A 6,000-nucleotide genomic window follows, 5' to 3' on the forward strand; every position below is an offset into this window, starting at 1 on the left:
AGGATGCAGCAGACGTTCAGACGTCAGAGGATCATTTAACGTTCAATCGTGGTTCTCTGTCACCTCACCTGATTATGTTGGTCTGATTATTGTGGTAATTGCTGGGTGTAGTAACTATTAGCTTGATCAAAACCTAAATTGAAATACTTCCACTAAAATATAATATTTTTAGTAGATGAGGAATGGGGAGAAAACAGTTTATGAATCAGTTTATGAATATTCAGAAGAAAATGAATGTTTGGAAGAATACAAAAAGCAACAATAGCAGAAGTGGGTTAGATGAGGCACAGGGATGCACAGCGCTGCAAATACTAATGCTTTGAGGTACATGTTCACACTGACAATAAGAACATAATGAAAAATAAGCGACACCTTAAACCAAAACAAGAAAGTGAACTGAGAGACAAGCAATCCATTATGCGGCTTTTACACGCGTTTAATAAAAGAGAGCGCAGAATGTGTTAATGAGTTTGTCAGAGCGCTGTGCTTTGCTGGACAGCCACTGTTTTATTGCAGAGAGGTGTGTATTGGTGACTTTGTGCGACAGTACTGTCTGTCCATCAGCTAAAACACTGCCTAATGCCGACAGTCATAATCGTAAATATTTGACAGTAAATGGTGATGCTTTAATTGGTAAACTTATGGAACGCATTGATGGAAATGTCCAGTGTGGTTTTTCACGCGTCTCCCGATGGCTTGCACCGCCCAGTTCTGTCAATTTTATAAAATTCTTATGATTTCAAGGCAAATAAACCTGGTTTTTGTTGCAGCTGTCGTGTCCATACCTTCTGTAGATTTCCGTGAACTCAGCGATTGCCCAAACGTTCGCAAAGTACCAGTTAACTTGGGAAAACGTGGCTTAGACTTGCACAGATTCTGCTTCATCATACATGCCAGGGACATTATTAATCAGAAACCAGAACTGTTACGCGTCATATTCCACATGTAAAGTGTGTATACTGAGATTTTTTCCCACCAATTTTTACAGATGTTTCAATGATTATTATGATATATTTGTTAACAGATTTTATCCGTATTTTAATATATGTAAAATAAACTGATAAATCTTTTTTTAAAGATAAAAACCGAAAACGTGGCACGTTACTTATTCTTTATTACACTTTGCTTTTACCACGTGGCATTTTTCTAAGGGGCCGTTTGTTTTTTGCCATATCATAAACTTAATTCTGTAATACCACCTTCGCAGATGCACAGGGATGCAACATAACAAAAATATATACTTATAATTATAACACCGCAGAGGCTGAAAAATGATTCCAGGTACAAATAAACATGCAATGAGACGAAAGTTCACATGTCCACTTGTCGTGTCTTTATTGATATGTCACACTACACAGAACAATAACAATGTTAAATACTGGCTTGGAAATGTTCACGTAATAAAAACAACCTATAATACGATGTGTTCCTATGTTACAAAATGCATACTTTCAATAAATTAAAAACATGACACCGGCAATAAACATAAGTTCTATGAAACGTATCACTTAAGGCATACTCTAATTGCAGATGTTTTCAGAGCCACGAGTGGGTGCTATATTCAGTTTACAGTAAAACACATCTTTTTTTTTCTTAAGGTTCCTTCAGAATCCGGTTCAGGTAACAGATACAGTGGCTACTTGAGGTCAAGGGGAGGTCAGAGCAGGAGGCACTGCTTACCTTACAGAGACTCGGGCCTCTATGTGGGTTAAGGACACAATAAAAATCTGTTTGGTAACTTTTGGGAGTTCTGGGTAAATCTACAAATAAATGTTCCTGTACCTGTCACTGTGTGACACCTAATGGTGTAGGTATAAAGCAGCATGGAAGACACGGGGCCAGATTCTCAAAGCTGAACCCCCTTGCTGTGTGTAGAAGTGTCCTGCACTGAACTCCTCCCCCCCAACCCAACTCAAAAGGTGGCCATTCTTTGACAACAGTTAGTGCAGGCTATTTTTAATGCTTTGATTAATAAATACACACACATACACAAACAGAAAGATTAAAAAAAAGGAAGAGGAAGAAATTCAATTAAGTTTAGCCCCTTTCACACTGGCATTCCTTCCCGGGTCAGAATCCCGCGCAGTGTGAAACCTCGTACCTGGGTCCGCACTTTCACCCGGGTTGAGCGAGACAAAACGCATGACAGCCGTTCCTGAGCCGACGAAATAACAAAGAGGCACGCCTGAGTGAAGGTTTCTCTTCTGCAAACAACGTTTTTGTTAATTATGTTTAGCTGATTTTTGTTGCGATACACTCATTGTGTGCTTGCGTCTGTCACCCAGGTCAAGCTGCTTTATCAAAGGCAGTGTGAAATCACGCAGCCGACCCGCATGACACCGGGTCCTGACCCAGGTAGGTGCCGACACGGCCAGTGTGAAAGGGGCTTTAGCCACTGCTGAAAGGAAAGGGGTCGCTCTGGTTATCAGCAACACTGAACCCCACATTTTAATAGCAAACACCACTTTGTTGTAGAAAGTGTCTTTCTATCTGAGATCCTTAATAATGTGTGAACTGCTGATACTGTGGCGATAAAAATGTCAGCGCCCTGGATGAGAAGAATTTGCTTCAAATTAGCTTTTAAAACAGTCAATGCAGAAGTTAATTGCCACTGACTGGTACGCAACTGTTAATTGAGGGAAGGAAAGTTTTTCTTGTTTTGAAATCGGCACATTAATGAATGGATTGATTTAATAGCTGCTGATAAATTCTTCTCAAATATCAGCACATCCCTAGCAGCTAGCAGCTAGCACTACCATGTGCCAAGTGCTTTTTTCTAGATAAGTGAGATTCAGATACAGGGTGAGAAACATGGAAGCAGATATCGAGGGTTCCGTTCAATGAAGTCCAAATACTGTTTTTATGACTGTTTTATTTGTAATAATTTTAATGCTCGTAAAAAAATAATGGGTGGCTCCCCAAGTGGCTCCTCCGGTACGGCGTTCCGCGTGGAGCACAGGATGCACCCTATAGTTCCGCGTGGAGCGCAGGATGCACCCTATAGTTCCGCGTGGAGCGCAGGATGCACCCTATAGTTCCGCGTGGAGCACAGGATGCACCCTATAGTTCCGCGAGCAGGATGCACCCTATAGTTCCGCGTGGAGCACAGGATGCACCCTATAGTTCCGCGTGGAGCGCAGGATGCACCCTATAGTTCCGCGTGGAGCACAGGATGCACCCTATAGTTCCGCGTGGAGCGCAGGATGCACCCTATAGTTCCGCGTGGAGCGCAGGATGCACCCTATAGTTCCACGTGGAGCACAGGATGCACCCTATAGTTCCGCGTGGAGCGCAGGATGCACCCTATAGTTCCGCGTGGAGCAGGATGCACCCTATAGTTCCGCGTGGAGCGCAGTATGCACCCTATAGTTCCGCGTGGAGCACAGGATGCACCCTATAGTTCCGCGTGGAGCGCAGGATGCACCCTATAGTTCCGCGTGGAGCACAGGATGCACCCTATAGTTCCGCGTGGAGCACAGGATGCACCCTATAGTTCCGCGTGGAGCGCAGGATGCACCCTATAGTTCCGCGTGGAGCGCAGGATGCACCCTATAGTTCCGCGTGGAGCGCAGGATGCACCCTATAGTTCCGCGTGGATGCACCCTATAGTTCCGCGTGGAGCGCAGGATGCACCCTATAGTTCCGCATGGAGCGCAGGATGCACCCTACAGTTCCGCATGGAGCGCAGGATGCACCCTATAGTTCCGCGTGGAGCGCAGGATGCACCCTATAGTTCCGCCTGGAGCCCAGGGGGCGGCGCACAATTGGTCGAGTGCCGTCCAGAAGGGGAAGCGTTTAGGTCGGCCAGGGTGTCTTTAGCTCACCTCGCACCAGCGACCCTTGTAGTCTGGCCGGGCACTTGCAGGCTTGCCTGTAAGCTGCCTGGAGCTGCGTTGTCCTCCAACGCTGTAGCTCCGAGATGGATGCATGGTGAGTCTGCAGTGTGAAAAGAAGTGGTCGGCTGATGGCACGCGCTTCAGTGGACAGCGTTCGTCGCCCCTGAGTCAGCGCAGGGGTGGTAGCAGTGAGCCGAGCAGAAAAATAATAATTGGATATTCTAAATTGGGAGAAAATAAAAAATAACAAAAATTGGCGACTACTAAATAAAAAAAAAAAAAATAAAAAAAAATACAATAATGGGTGCTGGACTCCTGTGCAGTTTGCTTTTTATTTGTATAAGTGGGGATACTTAGCCCTCTATTCTTCCAGGCACTTTATTTGATTAAAAATGGCCTTTGTGATAACAAAACCATTTGTGACCAATTCCAGAAGAACAAAGCCACATATGAGGTCAGGATTGACATAGCCAATGAAAAGAGGAGGTGCTTATTGAGTTGCTCAGGTTGAAATGGGGTTTGAATCGGAGCTCTTGCTTCCTATAGCATATCAAATACAGACACAAGCTGACTCTAGTCTTGCTGAACCCCAGAGCGACACCCAAACTGGACAGCCCTCTGAATCACACTGAAAGAAAGGGTTTTCTGGCTTTCAAAATGTCGCATTGTTTATGCTGCACAGCACGGGCCATTGCTGTGCTCAGCACAGACACAGACTCAGGGCCCAGCTGTGCTAATCAGTGTTACTGTAGTTGGGTTATTTTCATCACAGTGTTTGCTGTCTAGCCAGTGCTCCCGAGTGGCTGGCTTGGCACAAACGATACAGACATTTCACTGTTTAGGAGTCTCAGTGCCTTTTAGTTCATAGCAGCAAAAAAGAAGCGGAATCATAAACCTCGTATTAACATTCTTACAAATCCATTCAAGTCACACTGGATGGAAGTGCATCAAAACAAGCACTATTTTTGCTGCAGTTACCGCAGAAACAACACACACTCCAGCCATTTTGAGAGCTTGCATAACTTAGACAATGATGTCACAGTATATTTAGATGTTGTTATTCCTCTTCCTTAATACTGCTACTACTGATACTGATCATACTTATAATAGCATTAAGAAAACATTGAGAAAATCAGGAAGGCTCACCCAATTACTGGTATGAAGTTTCAAAAGACAGAAACATGAAAGCCAAAAACATACAATCATTTCAAAAATGAAAACGCATCGAAGCTCCATTAACAGGTACATTACTTCAGACACAAGGAAAACGCTTGATCACGGAGTGAATGAACCCCAGGGATCTACACACCAGTTAGTTACAACACAGACAGTGACAGTAAGCGCAGAATGAATGACTTCTGAAGGACTCCGCTCGCATCCCCAGACAGCAGCGGCTGCATGGTTTCACTCTGACCTACAATATATAATCTATGTCTATGTACACATTGTGAGTTGGATTGTTGGTCGACCACTGCACAGAATGACGCCACATGCACAATGACCCTTGAAAAACCCTTTGGCCGGGGGGTTTGGATTATCTTTCAGTTTGCTCACGTTCTAGTTTCTACCCTAATCTAGCAGGTGCTGTATTCTCTTTATGGTCAGTCCCCACCCCACGTTATCCCTTCTCAAGTCGGAAAGGGTTTTATCAATGCTGCCCTGCAGCGCCCAGTAGCTTGCTGGGTATTGGAGAGATTGCATGCTCCCCCACACTGCTGCCTATAGCATTCTGCTCTGTTATCAGCAGTGCGTGAGAGTGTCATTTAACTGGTTTAAGGTGAAATTTCTCACAACCAATTAAGACAACCCCCTACCATTCCACCCAAAGCAAAGCCTGAGCTGTAGGTACGTATCCAGATAGCATTTGTGTTTATGATTTTAATGCCCCCTATATCCCACTTTCCCTATACATATATAAAAAAAACACGATTAAAACATAAAAAAACTAAAAAGGGAAAAAAAAACTAATATTGCATAAAAAAAACTCAAACCGAACACAAAAAAGTTTTTTTTTTTTTTTTTTCATTTCCAAACAAAAAGTACTTTTCTACTTCTTGTATAAATCTGTATTTTAAAGTATAAAAATATATTGCAGTAGACATACAGTCACAGGTTCATGACTTTAACTATCGAAGCCTAGCAGTTATTTAAGAGGACCCCCTCC

This window comes from Polyodon spathula, chromosome 1 (assembly GCF_017654505.1).
Source record: "Polyodon spathula isolate WHYD16114869_AA chromosome 1, ASM1765450v1, whole genome shotgun sequence".
Classification (NCBI taxonomy): Eukaryota; Metazoa; Chordata; class Actinopteri; order Acipenseriformes; family Polyodontidae; genus Polyodon; species Polyodon spathula.